Source organism: Gigantopelta aegis, chromosome 12, assembly GCF_016097555.1.
Source record: "Gigantopelta aegis isolate Gae_Host chromosome 12, Gae_host_genome, whole genome shotgun sequence".
Taxonomy (NCBI): domain Eukaryota; kingdom Metazoa; phylum Mollusca; class Gastropoda; order Neomphalida; family Peltospiridae; genus Gigantopelta; species Gigantopelta aegis.
The window spans coordinates 14,274,161-14,298,349 of NC_054710.1; the positions used below are offsets into that span (position 1 = coordinate 14,274,161).

General features: G+C 35.8%; 1 long non-coding RNA gene across 1 annotated transcript in view; it reads right to left on the bottom strand.

Annotated features, from left to right (window-relative positions):
• Positions 1-8,852: 8,852 nt before the first annotated feature.
• Positions 8,853-24,189, bottom strand: part of LOC121386454 — a 34,783-nt gene continuing 19,446 nt past the window's right edge. The window contains exon 3 of the long non-coding RNA XR_005959659.1: positions 8,853-9,026. This is a non-coding gene — a long non-coding RNA (uncharacterized LOC121386454). The remainder of the gene's footprint in view (positions 9,027-24,189) is intronic.

Sequence of the window (24,189 nt, forward strand, 5' to 3'; positions counted from 1 at the left end):
GAGAGGAGGGACCGCCTGCACTGGCAGGTGCAAGGGAGCACCAGCAGCCCGATCAAATTGGTAGCAGGCGGGTGGGGGTGGTGGTGGTGCTATGGAATTTGAATGGAGCAGCTAAATGCCAAAGAGAAAAGGGTGCGTAATTTTGATTGAGGGAATTTGGCGCAATTTTGAACGGTCGGTCGAAAGGTAAATGGCCGAGCTAATATAGGTTTTGATATTAGTGAATCGAGAGTAGCTCGTTTAACTCATATCCTTCTGATGTTTATAAAATACTAACCGATCGTGTAATTGAAAGTTGAAAGTTGATTGGCTGTGCAAACTGATTATAACCGATCACGGTCGTACGAAGATACCAAAACAGAGTTGGGTGGGGGGTGGGTGGCACACATACATATATAAATAATGGTGTAGTCTGGAATTTCCTCAGATTTATTTTATTTATCCCATGACACTGATATTTATTGTACAGGTCTGGCTTTGCCTCGGCGTTTTTTTTCTCTGGCTACGCCCCAGATAAATACATGTATAAATATATAAAAAACATCGCTGCTTTTTAATTTTTTTTTTTTTCCCAAATACCATCAGATTTACTGGCAGGCCCATTGGAGCGTGCTTTCAAGTGTGTGTGTGTTTGGCGGGGAGGGGAGAGGGGCAGTGGTTAATGTCGTCATTAGGTAAGGCACGAAATGTCTTGCCCGAGTGCCCATCAGATCTATGAAGAATAGAGTTACAAACAATCCGCTACATTTTCCCATTAATTGCAAGGGATCTTTTCCCGCTCAAGTTCAGTTGACAAAACACTATGCCCAGTAAAGTGAAAGGGGATGGTAAATTACAGAACTGTATAAGAAGAATAAGGGAACAAAAATAACTATAAGCGTATTAATCAGGGGGCAGGTGTGTGTGTGTGGGTGGGGGGGGGGGGCTATGAAGAATAGGGGTACATTCCCATTAAATGTAAGGGATCTTTTCCCGCTCAGGTCCAGTTGACAAAACACTATGCCCTGTAAAGTGAAAGGTGATGGTTAATTACACAACTGTATAAGAAGAACAGGGGTACAAAAATAGCCAGAGGTTTGCCGTTCGTGATTCCTTGGCGGACCTACTTTTCTTTGGAGAGGCCACATTTGCTAAAACGCTTCGTACAATACAATTTTATTAATATGATTATGATTACTATTCTGTGTTGTTATTGCATTCTTCCAATTAAGTTGCACTGCACCACACTGTCTGCTACTAAAATAGATTAATATGATTAAAAGTCACATGATTCGCCTTCATAACTGCAAAGTACAGGGGCGTCGGAAGCAATTAAAAGCTGGCAGGTTCCCATGTTTGTAGGGGCGTGACGTAGCCCAGTCGTACAGCGTTCGCTCGATGCGCGGTCTGTGTGCGATCGATCCCTGTCAGTGGGCCCAGTTGGCTATTTCTCGTTCCAGCCAGTGCACCACGACTGGTATATCAAAGGCTGTGGTATGTACTAGCCTGTCTGTGGAATGGTGCATATAAAAGATCCCTTGCTACTAATCGAAAAGAGTAGCCCATGAAGTGGTGACAGCGGGTTTTCTCTCTCGATATGTGTGTGATCTTTAACCATATGTCTGACGCCATATAACCGTAAATAAATTGTGTTGAGTACGTCGTTAAATAAAATATGCCTTTCTTTCTCATGTTTGTAGGGAAAGGAAGGAGGGGGGTCAGGATTGTTCTTGCCCGAATTAAACGAAAATGCTCGAATGTGAAAAAAACATTTATATCAGTAGTATAATCAAACCGCTATATATGGGTTGGAAATGAATCAGTACACATTTTTATATGGATTACAACTAATTTTGAAGGAAATACATTGTTAAAAAGGTCTCAGGTTTACACATATTGCCCGAATATCTCCATAATATTTGCCCGAAAGAGATGTTTTACTCCAGAACTACGGGACAGTTGCTCCCTGTCACAAGTCAAGATTGGTACGTATATAATTTTATAGTTTTATTTTAACGTGTACGATTATAAAAGATGGTCTGTATGGTAATCGACACGGTTATGTTTATTTCACCAATGCCTTGTTTGTAACTTGGCGATGTACGTGCAAGGCCACGCACGTGCATTTTATACTTATTGTGTTTGCCGCAATACGGTTGTACACTGTCCAATCAAATAGAAGATTGTGTCATTTTATTAATATAAACACAGGCGTTGTGTAGTGTTTAATTACTCGACCATAAATTTCTTAGAATCCATGTCAAGAGTTATTTGGGTTGTTTTAAGTCGTGGGTAACATTTGGTTTCAATTGTATTATAATTTTATGCAAAAAGGTGGAAATGTTTATGATTATGTTCTTAGAATCCATGTCAAGAGTCATTTGGGTTGTTTTAAGCCGTGGGTAATATTTGGTTTCAATTGTATTATAATTTTGTGCAGAAAGGTGGAAATGTTTATGATTATGTTCTTAGAATCCATGTCAAGAGTGATTTCGGTTGTTTTAAGCCGTGGGTAATATTTGGTTTCAATTGTATTATAACTTTGTGCAGAAAGGTGGAAGTGTTTATGATTATGTTCTTAGAATGCATGTCAAGAGTCATTTGGGTTGTTTTAAGCCGTGGGTAATATTTGGTTTCAATTGTATTATAATTTTGTGCAGAAAGGTGGAAATGTTTATGATTATGTTCTTAGAATCCATGTCAAGAGTGATTTCGGTTGTTTTAAGCCGTGGGTAATATTTGGTTTCAATTGTATTATAACTTTGTGCAGAAAGGTGGAAGTGTTTTTGATTATGTTCTTAGAATCCATGTCAAGAGTTATTTCGGTTGTTTTAAGCCGTGGGTAATATTTAGTTTTAATTGTATTATAATTTTGTGCAGAAAGGTGTAAATGTTGATGATTATGTTATCAAATGATTTATTATTGTGGTGAACTGATTACATGGTTTACATTTTCCATTATGAAAGGGTTTTGTATAAATATGCACACGAATTAAAAATGTATATTAATTTCAGCGTTTCGTCCGTTCCTCCATTCGTTTGTATGGCTGGGTTGTAGGACGTATTGCAGCAAGATGGCTGGATTTCATCTTGGAGCTAACTTCGCTAGAGGGATCCAGTGTAGACTGATGACGTCAGAAGTGAGTGTGGGCTTGACTGGCGTATTTAGAACATTCGTTATAATCATTGGAGAATGCCATTAGTTATCGTTATTGGAGAATGACATTGGCATTCGTTATCGTCATTGGAGAATGAATTTGTTATCTTTATCGACATGTTTGATGTTCGTACCTTCATCATTTGTGTGCCATTGTATCGTATAGAAGAACGTAAACACTGAATATTTGTTGTGTAATCCCTTTCGGATATTGCATCTACATTTACGAACATTTTTATTTATTTGTATTTTTTTTTAATTTGGGGTGGGGGGCTAGTGATTTTTCCTGGGGACTAGTACCTTTCCTCAGCTACCCCCGGGCCAGTGAAAATATACTCTGTCAAAAAAGAAATGCATAGGTGATAGGGAAAGAAGTAAGTGTTTGATTTTACAAAATATTAGGTCTTTTTACAATGTTTCCCCCCCCCCCTCCCCCCCTCTGTATGTATTTATTATTATTATTATTATTATTACCCCAGAAACCATTTGGTAATGTCAGGGTTGGGGGCCCTGAAGTCCTTACTTACAATAGGAGTCTATAATATAACTACATATAGGCCTATATGTCAGGGATCTATCCAGACATTCTCTGATACCCAAAAATGAATGAATGAATGAATGAATGAATGTTTAACGACACCTCAGCACGAAAAATACATCGGCTATTGGGTGTCAAACTATGGTAATGCAAATAAATAAAGTGATGATCAACATCAATATAAAAATTCAAGATTTCTCAAAGAAAATGTTACACCCCTGCACCACGGTGAGGTTACAGCACGCGCAGGGGCTGGTACCCAAAAAGGTCCCCCTCCCAAAAGAAACAGGCATTGAAAATTCTCAATTTGTCTTCATTGTTTATTTTGTTTTCCCCAATTTCATCTGCTATGGGACCCTGGTGAAAAATCCTGGACAAATCCCTGCATGTACATATATAAATATGCATGTATAGAGGTTATTCTCAACAAGGGATGCAAAATAATGTGACGTGAATAACCTGTATTAAAAATAGCCAATATACAATACCTTTACATTACAGGTTTCATATGCGCAGATGAAAAAATAAGAGAGAATGTTCAAGTAAAGAAAGAGAGAGAAAAAAAAAAAAATAATAATAATAATAAAAAAAAATAATAATAATAATAATAAAATAAAATAAAGAGTAAAGAGTAAAGAAGACAGATTTCCAAACTATAACCATTAACCATTTGTTTCGAAGAAAATTTGCCAAGGTCTCCAAACTTCTTCAAATTCACTGAACTGACATTTTTTATACAATTATATAGTTTTCAATTTGCAGTTTATCTTTTATTATATTTTGAAGTGCCTCAACATTTAGTCCGGACTTCTGAATTTTCATTCTATAAATGTAATATTTTACATTAATAATTAGCCAATTAATAAATCTGTATTTTTGATTTGTAAGTCGAAACAAAACTATATTTTTGTCCAATGAGATGTGTTCATCTTTGGCTTGTAACCAATATTCAACAGCTTTCCAGACTTCAGCAAATTTTGTACAATTATAAAACAAATGTTCTAATGTTTCTGGTTGGAGATAACAAAAATGACAAATATCAGAATCTATATATTTTATTTTATGCAAAAAAGTATTTGTTGCTATAATTCTGTGTAAAATTTTATACTGGAACCACATCAAAGATGGGTCTTTTAAAACTGAAAACGGTAAACTGTAATAATATCCCCATATTTGTGGAGAAAAAGTACAACCCAATTTGCAATATTTTATTTGTGATATAGGTATTACTTTATTCCTGTTCAATAATTGGTATATTGTTTTACATCCCTTTGCATCTTTTAGAAAAATTCTTAGATTGAAAGGGAAAATTGGATTGTTCAAAGGTACAAATATTTGGTTATCAGTTTTAATATTGCCAATAAATGTTCTGATTGCTCTTATTAAAGTGGCATATTCTAAAAAATTGATTTTATATTGTATCTTGCTTTACAAACTTCAAAATCCATAAACTGTCCTTGCTCATTAAATAAATCTTGTATACAAATTATGCCTTTTTCAATAGTGTTTATACAATATAGGTTTATCATCTTTAATGATATGACTATTATACCAAATATTTGTACTCATTATTTCATCATTATTTTCCCCAAGTCTGTTTTTTTTTTTGTATCTTTAACCAACTTTGTAATACATTTTTCCAAAACAGACTTTTAATTAGAATAGAGTTTTCCATTTTGAATTTGAGGTAAAAAGTCTTCTTATCCAAGAGGCTTTTAATGCAATAATAAAATTTGAAAATTGTAACATTTTAATGCCTCCATTTTTATAGTCTTGTACTAATACTTCTCGTTTAATTCTTTCTGGTCTGTTCTGCCAAATAAAAGTATACAACATTGTATTTATTTGTTTTGTTATTACTTCAGGTGGATTTGGTAAGGAAATAAGTAAACGAATTATTTGTGGTACTATTAAAGTTTTAGCAACAACAATTCGACTCAAAACAGTCAACTTCCTTGATGACCATTGTTTTATTAATTTTTTCATTTGAAGTACTTTTTGTTCGAAATTATTTATACTAATTTGTTCAATATTAACAGAAAATTGTACACCTAATAGATTAAAAGTTTCCTCACCCCAAGTTAGTTTCCATTTTGAATGATGAAATACCTTTTTGGAAAACTTTCTATTACCAATCCAAATCATTTTAGTTTTTGAATAGTTAATTTTCAGACCAGAAACATTAGCATACTGGTCTAATATTCTTAGAGTTGTGTCCAAAGATTTGGGAGATCCATCTAACATGAAGGTTATATCATATGCATACTGAGATATTATGTATTCTTCGCCTTCTATGTTAATACCTTTAATTTCTTTAAAATTCTTTATTAATATTGCTAGTATCTCAGCACACATTATAAAAATATAGGGGGAGAGAGGATCGCCTTGTCTACAGCCTCGTTCTAATTTAAAGCTTTCAGACAAGAAACCATTTTGCATTACTCTAGATTCTGAATTTTTATAAAAATATTGTATCAATTGTTTTATTGATATTTTAAAATTAAAAAGCTCCACAGTTTATAAATTTCCATGACACAGAATCAAAAGCTTTTTCAAAGTCAACTAAACGCCAGGAATTTTATGTAATTCAGTATATTGCATAATATCATAGATTAGTCCAATATTTTCACCTATATATCTGCCTTTAATGAACCGTTTGGTCTTTTGCAATAAGTTTGTCCAACCCCTTTTTAATCCTATTTGCAATGCATACAGAAGCAATTTTGTAAATACAATTAAATAATGTTATCGGCCTCCAATTTTTTAACAAAAGTTTAGATTTTTCTGGTTTTGGTATGCAAGTAATTATTCCCAGTGAAAATATACTCTGTCAAAAAAGAAACGCATAGCTGACAGGGAAAGAAATAAAGTGTTTGATTTTACAAAATATCAGGTCTTTTTACAATGTTGCTGAATGACCATGTTTGTTAATGTTCCTGGAATGGAACATCATGCCAAAATTCACCTTCAAACAAATTTAACGCACGTGTGCCACAATTCAAGGAAATCTGCGTAAAATGATCAGATTTTGGCGAATGCACGTGAAACTCGGGTAAAAGATTGGGGTAGTTATGGGTATTTAAAGCTGCAATGCTCGCAATGATGCCTCATTTCCATTTCGTGGTAGAGTTACAAGATGCCAAGACCAATCCTGCTGAATCGAAACATTGCAATAGGCCCCCTCCAGTTAGGTGAATCGCAGTCAGCAGTCGCACACTACGTGAACGTCCATCAGAGCACCATTTCACGTCTCTGGGACAGGTACCAGCAGTTTCAATCAGCTGAAGACCGGCCCAGAAGTGGAAGACCTCGCATAACAACTGCAGCACAAGATCGCTACATCCGGGTTCTGCACTTGTGTCACCAAACTGCCACAGCTACGAACACTGCTGGGTGTCTACACAAACCATTCGGAACCGACTTCGAGAAGCTGGTTTACAGGCTAGGAGACCGTATGTTGGCCCCATCCTGCGACGTCAACATCGACATTTACCTGTTCGCTGGTGCACGAATGTACAGGGGAGAAACTTGGGAAACTGGTGGCGAGTATGGTTCAGCAACGAGTCACGTTTCCTTGTACAGCGACGTGATGGACGACAACGTTTTTACAGGCACTGCAATCAACGTTTTGCAAACAAATGCGCCGCCCAAGTTGACAGATTCGGTGGAGGGAGTGCCAAGATGTGGGGAGCCATCTCATACACCGGCTGAAGTGAACTTGTGTTCATACAAGGTAACCTGACAGCTGTACGCTACCGGGATGAAATTATTCGCCGTCACATGCTTCCCATTTTGGATCGACAGAGAGAACTCTTTCAGCGGGACAATGTAAGGACGCATACGGCACGTGTAACAATGGATTTCCTACAGAATGAGAACATTAATGTGCTGCCATGGCCATCCGGATCGCCAGATCTCAACCCCATTGAACATCTATGGGACGAACTGGACAGACGTGTACACCAGCGTGACCCGGAGCCTCAGACGTTTCCGCAAATGTCACATGCACTGCAGGAACAATGGGCTAGGATTCCACGTGCCTGGATTCAGAGACTCATTCATTCTATGCGAAGGAGATGTCGCGCAGTGATTGCTGCTCCTGGTGGTCACACAAAGTACTGATTTCAGCGCTCTCGTGCGACGCTGTTTGGTGACGAAAACTCTGCCGTCAGTCCATACCAAGAACATTGTCACATACTCATGTCAACTTTGACTGTGATACGATCATAATTATGCAACTTTGTATTAGAGATAATTCCATTAATATTTCGCCTATGCATTTCCTAATTTCTACCACTGTTAAAGAATTTGATTACCAATGAGCTCCTTGGCAAATAATTTACATTTGTCATAATAATATATATATATATATATAATACAAATGTTTGCAGCATTAGTTTCTCCCCAGTATGAATGTGCATATGTTCGTTCGAGAGGGAACGTTTTATAAAACATTTTGTGCACATTTCACATTTAAGAGGTTTATACCTAGTATAGATCAACATATGTTCTTTTAACATGGATTTATAAGCAAAACATTTTTTGCACACTTCATATTTGAGAGTGTTCTCCCTTGTATGAATCTGCAGATGTTCATTCAAGTGGGAACATTTTCTAAAACATTTTGTGCACACTTCACATTTGAAAGGTTTCTCCCCAGTATGAATCAACATATGTTGCTTTAAGCCGGAAGTCTGTGAAAAACATGCTGTGCATGCTTTGCATTTGAAACGCTTCTCGCCAGTATGAATTAACATATGCTTCTTTAAGTTGGAACTCTGCGAAAAACATTTGGAACAGACTTCACATTTGAAAGGTGTCTTGCCTGTATGAGTCAACATATGTAGGTTTAAGTGGGAACAACGCTTAAAACATATCATGCACACTTCACATTTGAAGGGTTTGTTGCCTTTAGGAATCATCATATGTTGTTTTAAGTCATAACAACGTGTAAAACATTTCGTGCACACTTCACAGTTGAATGGCCTCTCACCAGTATGAATCTGCATATGTACTCTCAAGTTGGAACTCCACATAAAACATTTATTGCACATTTCACATTTGAAAGGTTTTTCTCCAGTGTGAATCTGCATATGTCTTTTAATGTTACTCTTGGTTGAGAAATCCTTTAAGCACATTCCACATCTGAAAGGTCTTTCACCAGAATGAACACGCATATGTATATCTAGAAGAGACTTGACTTTACACTCTTTGAATAGACTTTACATTGGACATGTTGGTTTCCAGATGCAGGTCTTCAGCTGATGACGTTTTCCAGACTAGTCTCCTCTGTGCTGAGTAAACATCTGACATGAATCCAAAGTTGCAGTACTAGTATCTATACAGCTACCACTGAAATAGAAAACCACTAATGAATTGATAAAACAGAAACTAAGAAAGACACACACACACACACACACACACACACACACACACACACACACACACACTTTGGTGGCACATCGTTTTGACGCCATGCACACTTTGGTGACAGTTTAACGTCATGCAGCGATGGCGGCAGTTTTTAAATAATGCACAATCTATATGACACTGTTGGCTTCACGACTAGTAATCATGGGCATGAAAGGAAATTTCCAATTTAGTCGATTTAATTGATGTAAATACTTTGCAGGTGCTTTCGTCAGTACTTTAAAACAATTATATTAAACAATTATTAAATGGAAAACTAAACATGAAAACAAGCATATAAAATAATTATCAAGCGAATTACCTAAAACGAATGTTTATTATTAAGTGCTTAAATATTCTAAAAAAAAAAAACCCACAACCCCCTCCCCCCAGAAAAAAAGAAAACAAAAGAGAAGAAAAAACAAGTCAAAGAAAAAGACACCCTGCACACACACACACACACAACCCAAAAAACGCCACCGAAACACACACGAAAGTAGTTCTTTACGGAAATTGCCGATCTTTAATTATCAGGGCCCGTATTTATCAAACAACTTAAGTTTCCGAGATTGACTTAGCTAAGTTGGTGATTATCAAACAAAAGAAGTTACACTTTACTTCTTTTATTTGTTGTTGTTCACGTTTCCCCATATGCCGTTGCCTAACGGTCTGGGTGTAATATTTAACGTTGTGTTCTGTTCTGTCGTTAAAGATATATTTCCTATTTATAAACATCTTATTAGAAAAGGAGAAAAAAAATTTAAATATATTTTACCAACACATTTTGAGTAATTATTTTTCTTTCTCCTAAACAATATATATTTTTTGTGAGGTATGTTTGTAAACAGACTCAAACGTCAATTCAATTAATTAAGCAATTATCAAAACAAATCTTGTTTCAGAAAATATCTATTTAAAAATATTCGACAACAATTTAACTGAATTTTAAAAAACCCCACCAAAAAACAACAACCCTGAATTAATGCACAAAAGACGCCCTTTGCCATCATATAGTGGCTATATCAAGGTGCTTTCTTTCCTTTCTTAGACAATGTGCATGTCACGGCTGTGGAATGGTGCAAAAAAAAGATAAAGATTCCTTGCTACTAATGGAAAAATGTAGATGTTTCCTTTCTAACACTATATGTCAGAATTATCAAATAAAAGTTTAACATCCAATAGCCGTTGATTAATAAATGAATGCGTTTTAGTGGTGTCGATAAACAAAACAGACTTTTACACAATGTGTATGTTGAACAGCCACCTATAATTGATACACTGTCCTGTACACAACAGCAGTCTACAAATTGCCCGTCCCGAGTCAGACCCTCGATCCTATCGGAGACCGGACTCGGGATAGGCGTGTTCGAAACCATAGTGGTTTATGGTCACGCTAAACTACTTTAATAAAAATAATACGCGTTGCTGAAATGGCAGTCATAACGAATGGCCTCAGCTGATTTGAAATATTTGTTATTACACCTAAAGACGAGAAGGTGAACTACTTCACTTCGATATTTCATGAGGAATGTTCACATGTATATGATATCAAATGATCTTATATCACGGATGGGGGAGGTATAAATCCAGGTAACCCATTTCCTTTTTGCGTAACCCGTCATATCCATGTAAATGATGCTCCAAATTTTGCACGAAAAAAACAAAAGTTACACAAAATTAGATTTGCGCGAACGAAACGATCGTTCTCGCAATTTTCAGAGCCGTGCACTTAATATTAAAGCATAGGCATGGTCAGACATAATATGCACGCGTGACGAAGGTAAGTGAACATTTGTGGAGGGGACCGACTGGTTGAGATTTTTTTATGGGAAAATTTAAAACTAGATGTTTTTAAATGCATTTTCCTGCAGTCTACCAGTTAAATTCATAATTACAAATACTGTTAAATGCTAATGCTACTAATGGAAATAAGTAGGTGGTTTCGTCTTGAAGACTCTATGTCAAAACTACAAATGTTGGACACCCAATAGCCGTAATGATTACTAAATCAATGTGATCTAGTGGTGTCATTAACCAAAACAAACTAAACTAGTCTTATATCGGCCATTTTAACTCAGGACGATAGAACTGCCGTCGTTGCTCCATATTCATCTAAGATTATGTGTTGATTTTTAAAAGTCCGATATTGCATTCCGCTCAGTCCGAAGCAGTGTTTCATTCCGGTTATCAGTATAGCCCGATAGTAAATATCAGTTTGTGTATAAAATGAATTAAAAAAAAAAAAAAACACTCGTGCATACATATCATCATAATTTTTTAAGTATACCCACCTGGTGTTAAATCGTTGCTTTGTGTTAAAGTTTAATCGCAAAATAAAACAAATTATACTAATAAACTAAATTCACCAAGAGAAAAACAATCGAGTCAACACAAAGTTTCAGTGACAAAGCAAACGAAAATACACATTAATCTGACCCGCTGTTTGGACCATACTCAATGCGGACGGCTATTATCATTGCAGGGAAGGGTGTGGGGAATGGCGGACAACTATTCCGCCCCCCCCCCCCCCCCCCCCCCCGTGTTGGAGAAAATGGTCACGGTCGTTATTAGGCAAGGCAAGAAATGCCTTGCCCGATTGCCAAGACATCTATGAAGAATGGTTACAAAAAATCCGCTACATTTTCCCATTAATTGCAAGGGATCTTTTTCCGATCAGGTCCAGTTGACAAAACACTATGCCCAGTAAAGTGAAAGGGGTTGGTGAATTATACAACTGTATATGAAGAATAGGGGTACAAAAATAACAAGATGTTTGCCTTATGTGATTCCTCTTTTGAAGAGGTCACACTGGCTAAAACAATTGGTACAATACAATTTTACGAGTATGATTGTAATTGTTATTCAGTATTGTAATGTATTTGTTTGTTTACGTGTATCAACGTTTTTTTGAAGCGAGTTTGGCCTTCGTGTTATTTATTCATACTCAAGAACTATTTTCCTGGTCATGTAGCCTAACCAGTATCTTTATTTTATTTTATGTAAATAATAATAAATAAATAAATAAAACAAATTAAGCATTAAATAAAAGAAGAAAGAGCAACTGTTACAGAGATCCATTTTCTTAAACGAGATCGAAAATCATTGCATCATGTCTTTGCATTTTTAGTAGGTTACAAACCAAATGTGAAATATATCGCTGTGTGTGTGTGTGTGTGTGTGTGTGTGTGTGTGTCTGTGCGTGCGTGCGTGTGTCGTGTCGCGTGTAAGACTCTACACATCGGAATTTTGTTTCTTAGTGAAATTGTCAAAATAAGTCTTAGTACACATATAGAATAATAAATGGTAAAATTGACACGTGTCCCCTTGCCCCACGTTATCTTCATAAGACAATGGCATACGCAGATGGATGTCAGTGTATGGGGGTATCTACATGATAATACCTGTCTAGTAGGGCATGTCTGTTGGTAATATTACTTTGTATTAGATTCATTTGATGTTGGCTATCTGTGTGTGTAGTTAGTTCTACTACTTTGATAGTTCTGGAAAGATGGGATGGGGACAACTGACATTTAATCTTAGCTGCCACATTTGTTATTTTGTTATTAATACATCTGGTTACACACTGTAAAAACTGTATTAGTTACACAAATTACACGGTATAGTCAATATATTAGGAATAAAAATTGTATTATGCTCGTCAGAGGCTCGCATAATACATTATTTTAATTCCTAATATATGATATTGACGATACCGAAACACACGAGGGTAATAATCTCTTTATCATATAATATCAAGCTTGATATAACGTCATTACTAGATATTCAAATAACGTAAAAATATGTAACGCGGTGTATTTTTGAATGGAAATGACGTCAAACTCGAATGACGTCATTTTGGATGTCCTTACATCAAAATAAACTAGGGCTTAACGTTTTTTTATTTAGTTTTTTGAAGGCTGGACAGCTATCAGTGTAAAATTATTATTGAAATGTTTTTATTTGATGACTTTGAATGCATACGTCAATTATGGAGTGTCACCCAAGTACGTTTGCTTAAATGTCAATAAATCTAGTGCCGTGACTTTGATTAATTTACATCTACTTTGCAAAGTTATCAAATTCTTAAAGTATGTGATTTGAAAAATATCACATACTTTGATGCACTGAAAATGTAAGATTTTATATATATATATATATATATATATATATATATATATATAGTCAAACCTGTCCTAGCGGCTACCTGTACTCAGCGGTCACCTGCCTTAAGCGGCCACTTTTTTCCTCCCAAACGATTTATAATGTAAATGCACCTGTAATAAGCGGTCACCTGTCTAACGCGGGCAGCGGCCACCTAAATCAGATCCCAAATCGGTAAAATACCTGTATTAAGCGGTCACAGTAAAGTTTTACTATTATAGAAAAGGGATATTTTAACAACAGCGATTAAGGTGCAGCAGATAACCGATCTTCACACCTTCAGGAATACTAATACCCATTCAGTCCCGAAATTTCTACTGCATATCAATTAAGAAAGAATGACTGGAATGCATAATAATCAACAAATAAATAAAACAAATTAAGCATTAAATAAAAGAAGAAAGAGCAACTGTTTTCTTAAAACTACAAATTCGAAAATCATTGCTTCAAAAATGTGTTTGAATTTTTACTAGGTTACAAACCAAATGTGAAATATATAGCGCCGGTGCTGCGGAACGAGGGCGTGTGTGTGCGTGCGTGTGTGTGTGTAAGAGTCTACACATCTGAATTGTGTTTGTTAATGAAATTGTCGAAAATAAGTCTTATTACACATATAGAATAATAAATGGTAAAATTGACACGTGTCCCCTTGCCCCACGTTACCTTCATAAGACAATGGCTTAGCAGATGGATATCAGTGTATGGTGTTATGTACATGATAATACCTGTCTAGTAGGGCGTGTCTGTTGGTAATATTACTCGGTATATGGTTCATTTGGTGTTAGCTATCTGTGTGTGTAGTTAGTTCTGCTACTTTGATAGTTCTGGAAAGATGGGATGGGGACAACTGACGTTTAATCTTACCTGCCACATTTGTTATTTTGTTTTTAATACATTTAGTTACACACTCTTGAATAGTTAGTAAAAAGGTAAAAAGTTAGAAACCAAATTGACCAGAATCCAAAACTATAATGTCTGACTATATACTTAATTTTAGTACTCTTTGTGGGTAATTGATTAACAATTTAACAGCAAGAGCAATATACCAAAACTGTATTACTTACACAAATTGTAAAGTTTATTATTAACAACTTTATTACAGATATATCAGTTCTGTTCTAACATTCTTAATGTATTTCTCTGGTAACTGTATACACATAATATGAGACTTCGCTCCAATGGGCAACGAGAGAACTTGTATTTTACTTTTATTATTTTATTTTCTCAATTCTCTTATCCTGTTCTGTAAGTCTCTTATCCGTCACATATACAGAGATTATTATACGAGCTTGTGTGTCGTACTGATTTTACTAAATGAGGATCTGGAGTTTTGTATTGCCCAAGCAAGAGCGAGGGTAATACGTAAATCATGATAAGTTTCGTAAAATCAGTACGACACAAACGTGAGTGTAAAAATTTCTTTATTATCCATATCATTATTATTTGTTTATGAATAACAAGTACCGTCTCAAAATGCTTCAACCACAAGTAGAAGGAGACGACGAAATGACGTCACATTTTAATATGCAGTCTTATGACATGGAAAAATAATGTCATGTGATGACGTTGGTTCCCAAAATTGCGTCATTGCATTTGTTATTACAGTGTGCTTCGTCTGATTATTATTAACTCGGTTATGTTGAACCATGTGGATAATAAGTCTAAATAGTTCTCGGTATACAAGACAAAATGACTCTTATCATATCTATCCTTTCCATCTTTAACCATTCTTTCTCTCTCATTCCAGACTAGAAGTCTTAATCATATGGCAGTCTGCAACATGTATATTTATTGTTATGGCTTGTATATAAATAATGACTTAACTGTCAGGGACTGGGAGTGCCTCAAAAAGGAAAGATGTACTTAATTATTTATAGCAGAAACAATTTAGTATATATTGTTTACATGATACTACTTTTACAAGAGATCTTGAATCCTATATACACACTCAATGGGGATGTAAGTGCTTTTTAGTTCTTATTCTAGTAGTTCAAGTGGAGCTGCTGTATTGCTAAATAACAATTTCGAGTACAAATTGCATAAAATAAAGAATGATATTTCGGGTAATTATATTATACTTGATATAACTATGGAAGAGTAACACATCTCAATGTATATGGACCAAACGATCACAACCTAAACTTCTATGAAAATATTTTTTACATCGGTTGAAAACTTTGAGAATGAAAAATATATTGTATGTAGGTATTTTAATCTGGTACTTGATCAAAACCTTGACACAAACATATTTCTACATATAAATAACCCAAAGGCTAGAAACATAATTGTGGAAAGTTTTGAAAAAAATGACTTTAGACCCGTTTTGAGAACAATTTTTTTTATGTCCTAAATTTATGGAGCATACCTTTAAAAAAAGGTGTTAAGTCATCATGCAAAATAAACTTGATCAATGAATGAATGAATGAATGTTTAATGACACCCCAGCACGAAAAATACATCGGCTATTGGGTGTCAAACTATGGTAATACAAATAAATAAAGTGATGATCAACATCAATATAAAAATTCAAGACTTAAACAAAAACAGTGTGAAGAACTGTGCAAAAACACAAATATCACAGAATTTTACGGATACTGAATTTTACTCAAAACTTCAATTTTGTGCTGTATTGGCCATTCTCAAAGAGAATGTTACACCCCTGCACCACGGTGAGGTTACAGCACACGCAGGGGAAACTTGATCAGTTACAGTACATGATAAAGCCAAAAAAAATAAAACATTGTTTGTTTCCGGTCACCCGACCGACTCAAGATTTTGCCACCGACCCTGAACTTTTTTTCTTCTGCTGGGGTGGGGTGGGGTGGGGTGAAGCGCACAGAGAAGTTGTGGTCGTGGTGCGACAAAGCAGACGACAGAAGTACTCAAGTAGGATAACTCTTACACGTCAGTGTGTGTGTTAAATGGAGGTTGAGGGGTGTGTGCGCGTGGGGGGCAGCAGCGATGGTTTTTATACACCCCCGCCTCACTTTTTGGCACCTTCTTACGCCGTACCCTGGACCCAATCACTGGTGTTGTTAGAAACTGGACCCAGCTAGACATGCCTGGACGATGAATGAATATGAGCATAACTAATTTGTTTGAAATTGGAATCAATAACCAGTTTTCTACGTTGCGACCAAAATGGTCGCCAATGCTACCAAAATGTTGGCGTGGCGACTGACTGAATTTATTATCGTCGCCATCTGGCGACTGACTCCAAAAACGTCTAAGTATTAAATTATTTGCCATGTGCGTTCAGAGTCCTAGCAGCGAAAACAAATGAAATTTGTTGACATCATTGTGCAGTCGGAACATTTCACTATTTACGAAGTTGTCCGATTGATCACTGTGAATTCCGTATTAATTGTCGGTACAATTCGGAACTCATCGTTGATTTTAGTAATTTGGCGAAAACAATCCAGATTCTCGGAACCGAACATACGGGTACTCCGACCCCTGGCCGCCACTGTTTATCACGTGACGCGGAGACGCTTCTCCTTAGTTACGTATGGTTTGACAGTGAAATGAGGCAACTTTGGTCGATCATTTACAACAGTTAAAGTGCTGTGCCAGATGTATGATGTATTGAGCTATACCAATCAAGATATTATTTAATATGATTAGAAAATTAAAAAAAAAATTAAAAAAAATTATATACCGGTATATTTTCCATTTAAAAATATTCCCCTGAAAAACAGAACCAGCTGAATTCGTTTCGGGAATTTCCGTAAGATTTGATCCGTGACGTCACGAAGGGAACTCCTTTCGATAGTCAGCGCCATTGTTCATTGCTTCGTTTGTGTTTATTATGGTTAAACGGTGTGTTGTTGGCGGCTGTAGCAACACAAAAGCCGATAAATTTAGTCTTCACGCATTTCCTAGTAATGTTGCTGTGAGAAAGCTGTGTGTGAATTTGATTAAAACAACGTGGAAATACTGGACAGGAAGAAAATGTGTTGCGACAGCAGACACTAGTTTCGATTCGTCCGAACTGGCTTGTCGGCTTAAGCGAGATATGGGAATACCATGTGTTATGGCTTTTAAAAAAAGATGCCGTACCAACAATTTTTCTGTGACACAAAACAAATGACAACAAGCCGACGCCATCCACACCGAAACGACCTTGGGGTGCATATCGTCAATGTCCCAAATTGCGTTATGCTTTCAACTCCGGTCAGGTTGTTTTCTCATGCACGGTTCGTGCAATCATCGAGATCCGATTTGTTGTCGTTTGCATCTCGTCCATTTGTGAGATTTTTCTTTACAGTTCGAGAACATTAAAACAATAAAGTACAAACAAAACAATAAAGTACAAACAAGTAAGTATCTATAGCCTAGTCCGTCCCATCCTACAAAAATGTAGGGGTTTTTTTTGTAAAAAAAAAAAAAAAAAAGAAGCTAAATTTGTATGCATCTTAGAAAACAATCGGCTCAGAAAGAAAGAAATGTTTTATTTAACGACGCACTCAACACATTTTATTTACGGTTATATGGCGTCAGACATATGGTTAAGGACCACACAGATTTTGAGAGGAAACCCACTGTCGCCACTACATGGGCTACTCTTCCGATTGGCAGCAAGGGATCTTTAATTTGTGCTTCCCACAGGCAGGATAGCACAAACCATGGCCTTTGTTGAACCAGTTATGGATCACTGGTCGGTGCAAGTGGTTTACACCTACCCATTGAGCCTTGCGGAACACTCACTCAGGGTTTGGAGTCGGTATCTGGATTAAAAATCCCATGCCTCGACTGGGATCCGAACCCAGTACCTACCAACCTGTAGACCGATGGCCTGCCACGACGCCACCGAGGCCGGTCCAATCGGCTCAGAAATAAATGACTTGTAAATTCCATAGTATGAAAAAAGGCGTTCCCTGTAAAACAGACTATAAATACATTAAATTAATTTTACTATACCTCCCACAGAGAAAACCTTTTTTCATACTATGGAATGTGCTATAAGTTATTTATTTCTGAGCAGACTGTTTTCACAACTGCACACAAAAAAATAGTATTGTTTTGTTATTTCCAAAACACTTTTACTTTTTTTTTCTTTTTTTTTTACGTCAAACTAAACTGAAATTATTCACACAAAAAAAAACATCTTCATAGTCGTTTTTTTTTTTTTTTTTTAAATTCAAATAAGTTATTTATTTCTGAGCAGACTGTTTTCACAACTGCACACAAAAAATAGTATTGTTTTGTTATTTCCAAAACACTTTTACTTTTTTTTTTTTTTACGTTAAACTAAACTGAAATTATTCACACACAAAAAAACATCTTCATAGATGGATGGGACAGACTAAAAGTCGTTTTTGTTTATTTCTTAAAATTACCGATATTGGGTCCACTTGACTCGTAGAATTCAAGAGTTATTTATCGTCTTTTCTACTACATCACAAGTATTAGAACATACAGTGTAGCAAAATAATTGGCACGAAAAGCTAAAGAACAAAACAAGAATAAAAGTTGTAAATTAGTGGTAAGCTGTCTCCACGACCATTTTCATCGTCATCTGTCAGGCCGGTGGTTCGTCGGAAGATGTTCCAGGTTCAAACTGATAAGGCATTATTTGTTGTGTTGCACAAATATTAGTCCAGTCGTCATTACTACACTATTCATCATCGAAAGAAGAATCGCATGATCAATGAGCTTGGCAGTCGCTGTCGGTCCCACTTTCGCTTGCGCTGGAAGTCATCTCGTGGTAGGTTTCTGTGAAGCGCGTTCCCTTCGTGACGTCACGGCTATTTACAGGCAAATGTTTTTACCGAGAATTTTACTCGGTCGTTTCCGGCAGTGTTCTACGGGAGTGATGTTTTAATACTTTTATGGGGCATTTTCGTAATTATTGATTTACATATCAGTGTAAAATATTATTGCAATGAATTAAGAAAGCATTTAATTGTGGAATTTGAAATTTTAGTGTATGGTCTGGCACAGCACTTTAACGGTCACGATGCCTAACACATGTTGTGCAGTTGGCTGCATAAACCATAACATGATGTGAAAAAAAATATCGTTTTACAAATTTCCAAAAGAAGAGACTAGGTGCCGCTTGTGGGTAGGGTCATTAAAACGACAAACCTGATTAAATTCCATGGCTTCCCTCACAGACTTTAATGTTGTTGCTTGTTGACACCAACAGCGATTAATTTAGCAAACAAAATGGTTAAAAGATGTGCAGTGATAAAAATGCCACATTATACTGTAAATAAAATACACGATTCCATCGTCTTCCATGAAACACCTCCCTCCCCCCCCCCCCCCCCCCCCCCCAACAAATCGATGCATCCAGTTCTTGAATAAGGAGTATATTCCTTTATGGTTAAATTTGTGTGGTCTTTATTTTTCATTTAATCAAAGTTGCTTGGATATTATCTATACTTGTATTTATTTTGCCATACCACAGCTAATACATCTTATTTATTTATTTTTCAATTTTAAAATAAAAGTTTATACTGCTAAATTACACACATAATAATTATAACATAGGCCTAAATTCTTCTTTAAACTTTAATTATTTAATTTTTTGCAAATGTGTCTGTAGCAGGCCTGCAGTAAGAAAATATAGGTCGGTCCCCCCCCCCCCCCCCCCCCCCTCCTCCGTGTGTTTAGTATTTACTTTGGTGCAGAGGGTAAATAATGTGTGTGCCTTTGTTTCAGTATATATATATATATATATATATACCGGTATATGCCAAATTTCTAGGGAAATCACTGTGTGTGTGTGTGTGTGTGTGTGTGTGTGTGTGTACTAACAAAACAATCAAGGATTTCTCGATACCACATGCACAAACTATAAGTCATCACATTTTTTTCCGCATGCAAAGGTGATGGTCATTTGAAGAAGACGTGGTACAATTTTCGTAGTTGGCTACTGCTTAGGCCTAGTACCCAGAATTTGTTAATATACACGGGTGTAGCCTGTAGGAAGATACCAAAAAGTGGGGTGGGTGGGTACACACACGTATAAAATTAATATATAAACCATCGATGCTGCTACAAAGTACCCCCTTCCCCGCTTCCTACGCCAGTGATGTAGATAGGCCTATCAACTGCTGAGCATGGGTAATAATTAAATAAACGGAATATTCAAGAATAACCACAAACATTAAACAGTTCACATTTATTTCAGTGTTTGAGTTAATTGGGAATAAATTAATTTGGGTGATTTTAGCATGGGTCCGTTCAATAGGCTGATAAACATTAAAACTGTAAGTCCGTCCCACAGGGAACGCCTTAGCCCGAGTACTCTGACTGTAAGAGAGCTAGACGGACATTTGAACATAACACGCTCTCATTATTTATGTCCAAATGTCCGTCTAGGGTCTATACTACCAAATCAAATCCCATAGACGACAATAGTAACATATGTGGCTAAAACTCCAACCTGCAACGTATCAACCGACATAAACGCCACGGATATAAATACTACCACCCCTTACACTTAAAGTGAATCAGAAAAAAATGGGGGTCAAGCTGCTCGTTTCTGAGATAACGGGTAGCGTCTATGACTACCCTAGTTTCGCACAAAATTCGAGTACTTTTTTTTACAGGTACCCCATACATGTTTCAAGCACAAGGATACTTGACACATTGGTACTAGATGAAATAAAATTGTTTTGTAAATTGCACACAAAATTAGTATTGTTTTGTTATTTCCAATACAAGTTGGACAAATCTGTGAAGTTTTTGTGCAGTCATCTACTGACTGGATAAATCTGTGACCATCTATTGAACAACTTGGACAAATTTGTGCAGTCATCCTCTGACAAAACTGGACAAAGTTTCTGTGCAGTCATCTACTGACTTTTATTGGTGAAAGGAATAGTTTGAACTTTTTTTGTTTTCCTGTCTTTTGAAAATGGCATGTGAAACTTAAAACTGACATTGACAGTGAAATTGTTTTTATTTCTCTCTGGCTGCAAAGAGTAAACTAAGATTTTTCAGACAGCTTGCCTTCATGTCTTTCATCTTGAGACTGAGTTTTTCTCTGGCAAACACATTTAAGGTAGGGTAACCTTTGAACTAAAACATTTTGTTTTTTTAAATCCTACCTACCTACCCTACTTTTTTTGGCCATGTTACCTGAAACAAACTTCTTCTTTTTTTGGCCTAAAGAAATATACAAATTAATCTTGATCAGTTACAGTACATGATAAAGAACTATACAAAATAAATCAGTTACAGTACATGATAAAGAAATATACAAAATAAACTTGATCAGTTACAGTACATGATAAAGAAAAAAAAACATTTCACCTCAATGAAACCAAAGTTCGGAAAATAAATGTTTAAATCTTCTAAGTTCTGGATTCATAAGTCCGTCAAAAATGGGTAATTTGCAATGAAAATCAAATTTGATCTGTAACAGTACATTATAAAGCTATACACAAAATTTCAGTTCAATATCTCAAGAATTTCTAAAAAAAAATCAGGATAACTACTTTTCACATCTCCTAAGTTCAAGAGCATAACTCAGTCAGATATGAGTAAATCGCCATGGAAGTCAAACTTGATCTGTAACAGTGCATGATAAAACTTTTCAAAACATCTCAGCTCAATATCTCAAGGCAATCCAAAAATAAAATAAAAAATCATTCAGAAATCTATATGTAGGACAGACGGATAGACAGACAGACAGACGGACAGAAGGACTACGTGGATAAGGCGATTTATACATCAAACTCTAATTGGGTACATCTGTTTCAAGTAGTTATATACAACTAATATCACAAGCATTTGTATTATATATCATAATTTATCAGCACGAGTTGATAAAAGTATGAAATCGAGGCTTCATATCACAAGAAATCAGGGGGGTATTCTTTTTATCATCCATTATCATTCTTTTCATTTGCGACAAGACAAGAAAACACCAGACTTTACTTACTCTCCGGCCGTTGCACAACGGCGTAGGAGGAATATATACATAATATTTCTATAAACACGTGACAAGATGAAAGAGAAATACAAAAGTTAAATTACAATGATTGTGAATTAATTCCTATGAACATTTGCATACAACATAAAGCTGTGAATATTCATAAAAATACAAATATATAAACTGTTTAGCCGGTAGAACTACTTAAAATTGTTATTATTAAATTAATGTTCAATATATATATACACATATAAAATATACTTCTGGGGGTTGGGGATGTGAAATATCAAGGATATTTAAATGCATTCATAATTACTTTTATCAACTTTGCTAAATTCTTTAGTGTACTGATTCGTTTGTTTTGCATTAGTTCTTTGAATTTATAAGTACTTGGTCGAGTATAGTAATAGGGATGTAAAAATTGAGTCCTAGAATTACTAAAAAAGTGGCAAATGAAAAGATAGTAAAACTCATCACCAATTTCACTTTCATTGCACAGGGTACAAATTCTATCTTCTAATGAAATATTATTCCAGCGTCCTGTTTCTACCGGTAAAAAATGGTTTGATGTTCTGAATTTTAAGAGTGGTTTCCACAGTGTTTCTGGAAGTATATTAATGTATTTTTCTAAAATTAGTTGTTCCTTATATAATTGGTAGGTTTCGCCTCTCGAAGATAATGATATGTTACTTCTCAATGTTTGTGAATATTGATCAGTTTGTCTTTGTTTAATTTGTTGCGAGACAATTAACTGATCTGAAAGTATGAGCTACCCAGACATTACCCATTCCCAACTTTTCCAAAATGTTTTTAATAGTAATGACCCATTTATATTCTGTTCAGTTAAAAATATAGTCATTTACTGATTTAGCATTACTTTATACAATAAGTTCAAAAAAATTGACTGATTTCCTGATAAAAGCCTTGCCCAGTAACATACCATTCTTCTATAAATTATTAATTCAATAGGAAGTCTCCCTAGCTCTCCAAAGAGCATAAAAAATTGTGTTTCTTGTTTAATAGGTAAAATATGTTTTTAAAAATGTATTTGTACAGAATTAAATATATCAATTTTCTCATGTCCCCAGACTTCACATCCGAATAACAAGATTGGAAGGACTATTGAATCAAACATTTTTAATTTACATTCGGTTGATAAATGAGTAGCCTATTGGCTGAGCTTAGTTTTAGTAATACGGAAGTTATTTAATTTAGTAAAGATAATTCCAAGATATTTATATTCTTTTACATTCTCTAGAACAGTGTTTCCGATCTTGAAAGTATGTTTATAATCTCTAGTGGTTCCCTTAAAAATTAATATTTTCGTTTTCCTACAGTTTATTTTAAATTTCCATTTTAAAGAATATTGATAAAATATATTTAAGGTGTAAACAACGTCAGTAATGTGGGTTGAATGTCAGCGATAGACTCGTTAACTAGCAGAACGGCATTGGCGTGACGTCACTAATGATAGGTTTAGCGCTGAAACAAAGTGATGTAACAAAACATTGTCTTGTGATTAAAATTTGACCAATCAAGATTATAACACGTGATGTCTCCTGCGGAGATATCGCAAATTATAGTGCCAGCGATATCTCCTAAAAAAGCCTTTAATGGATGATATATATATATACTCTTCAAAAAAAGAAACGCAAAAGGGTACAAATGGGTTATAACTCCGATTTTATGTTTCCTACCGGTTCATGCTTTGTGAATATAAGGTCATTGCATGTCCCAAACACATTCCCACGGTTACATTCGATAAAACGCAGCTACTGTAAAATAAAGTTTCAAAATGTGAATATTCGCAAAAACGCAGCCACGTGCAAACCATGTCACCACTGCACGTGCGTTGTCTGCACGTGCAACATGAACACCGACAGTATAAAAGTGCAGGGTGTTCGCTTGCCTGGCCTCTGTATCTGGCCGACAGTTGACAATCCAGGACATGCCACGTCTCAGTGAACCGCAGAGAAACAATGCCATCGGCCGACTAGACGCAGGCGAATCCAGAACGGCCGTTGCCAGGGCATTCCATGTATCCCCAAGCACCAGACT